Genomic DNA, 2,632 nt, shown 5'->3' on the forward strand with positions numbered 1-2,632 from the left:
CAGGAAGGACCTGCCACCTGACGTGCTACTCATGTACTCACGAGCCTGTGTTTGTATGGAAAGCAGCGATGTGTGTATGTTCTCGTTCATACCACGCATGGGAAGAGAAGGTTACGAGTACTAATCACTACTCTTTTGCGACACCAACTTCCATCCACAAATCACAGTGCATTTCTGCAGTAAATCAACTGCAATGCACTCAGTGCTGTGCTGGAACTATTTCACGGAATCCATATAAGACAGAGTAAGTAAAACCAGCTGCCTTGCCAGGCACTGTGCCAAATGCCCTAACTGTGCTATCTCATTGAAACGCCCCTGAAACTCATGAGAAAATTCTGCTTCACCAATGAGAAAAGTGAGGTTTAGAAAAGTACATTCTCAAGTTGCAGAAAATAAAATTAGGACTGCCATCCAAGTCTTTAATGCATGAAATGACCTATTCAAGTAAGACCAAAGTAATGTAGAGACCGGTACATTAGAATCACTGGGGAGATCTGAAATAACCCACTGAAGAAATTGAGAGCAACAGGGCTGAAGGACAGACTCAGTATTTCTAAAGAATTTTCCTCAGGGCCAGGTGTGGTGACTCATACCTGTAATCCCAGCAGTTTGGGAGGCTGAGGTGGGAGGATAACTTGAAGCCAAGAATTTGAGACCAGCCTGGGCAACACATTAAGACCCGGTGTCTACAAAATAATAAATAAGCTGGTATAGTGGCTCAGTCTGTAGTCCCAGCTACTCAGGAGGCTGAGGCAGGAGGATCACTTGAACCTAGGAATCAGAAGTTACAGTGAGATATGATTACACCACTGTACTCCAGCCTGGGTAACAGAGCAAGACCCTGTCTCTAAAAACAAAATAAAATTTAAGTTTTTTTTTTTTGAAACAGAGTCTTGCCGTATCACCCAGGCTGGAGTGCAGTGGCATAATCTTTGCTTACCGAAACCTCCGCCTCCCAGGCTCAAGCAATTCTGGTGTCTTGGCCTCCCAAGTAGCTGGGAGTACAGGTGTGCACCACAAGCCCAGCTAATTTTTGTATTGTAGTAGAGATGGGGTTTCGCCACGTTGGCCAGGCTGGTCTTGAACACCAGGCCTCATGTGATTCACTCACTTCAACCTCCCAAAGTGCTGGGACTACAGGTGTGAGCCACCATACCTGGCCAAATTTAAGTTTTCAAAAAAGAATTCTCCAGGAACTTCTTTTATATCTAGAAGCCACTGGATGTCGACTATTTTTTTTTTTTGAGACGGAGTTTCGCTCTTGTTACCCAGGCTGGAGTGCAATGGCGCGATCTCGGCTCACCACAACCTCCGCCTCCTGGGTTCAGGCAATTCTCCTGCCCCAGCCTCCTAACTCGCTGGGATTACAGGCACGCGCCACCATGCCCAGCTAATTTTTTGTATTTTTAGTAGAGACGGGGTTTCACCATGTTGACCAGGATAGTCTCGATCTCTTGACCTCGTGATCCATCCGCCTCGGCCTCCCACAGTGCTGGGATTACAGGCTTGAGCCACCGCGCCCGGCCTGGATGTCGACTATTTAAGAGTCCTGGGGAGAAATGGTAGTTATTTAAAGCTTTTTAAAGTGGGAAGACTTGCGCTGGGTCTTAATGAAAATGCAGAGGAGAAAGTTTTTCCTTCTATATCGGCTCACTTAATCTTTCTGGCAATCTCATGAGGTTAAGTTTTAGTAGATGGAGAAGACACAGACGTAACATGACTTTTCCAAGATCACACAGCTAGGAGGAACAGCTAGAAATGGAGCTCTTCCAATGACGAATATCTGAATCCAATGATCTTTGCACTCTGCCATAGGACAGGTGGCCAAGAGGGCATCTAAGCCTGGGTGACTTACTGACTGGACACAGAGACAGAAAAGAGCAGGCAGTGTAACCGGAAGAAACACAGCTAGCTATGGTAGATTGGATATTGTTTTCAATTCCTCATTCCCTATTGCCATGTGACCTTGCAGTGCATGAAATGGGGGGAGTAGGATTCCTGTTCCATTGATGTGGGTTGGCTTCAACCAAACGTATTTTTTAAGGTGGGCAGAAGCCACAGTGTGCAGATCTGGAGCTTGGTCTTAAGAGGTGTTGAGCATGTCATCAGCCCCGGTTGCAAGTTTATGTCCTGAGTAGCTGCTGGATTATGGAAGGCTAAAGATACTTGAAACAGACCTGAACTCAGCCTGAAGCCAAGCCTGCTGACCCTCAGCCTGAAACACAGCTGTTCAGCCAGACCATAGTCACCTGCAGTTATGAGCATGGCACTGAATGCTTTGTTGTAAGGCACTGAGTTTTCAGCTAGTTTGCTAGGTAGACTTTTCTGCAGCTCAAATACTCTCTGATAGTGCACTTATACAAGAATGATGAAATCAGGGCTAGGCGTGGTGGCTCAGGCCTGTGATCCCAGCACCTTGGGAGGCTAAGGTGGGCGGATCATGAGGTCAGGAGTTCAAGACCAGTCTGGCCAACATACTCAAATCCCGTCTCTACTAAAGATACAAAAAATTAGCCAGGTGTGGTGGTGTGCGCCTATAATCCTAGTTACTCTGGAGGCTGAGGCAGGAGAATCATGTGAACCTGGGAGGCAGAGGTTGCAGTGAGCTGAGACGGCACCATTGCACTCCTGC

Source organism: Sapajus apella, unplaced genomic scaffold (assembly GCF_009761245.1).
Source record: "Sapajus apella isolate SASKATOON/1434 unplaced genomic scaffold, GSC_monkey_1.0 scaffold15, whole genome shotgun sequence".
NCBI lineage: Eukaryota > Metazoa > Chordata > Mammalia > Primates > Cebidae > Sapajus > Sapajus apella.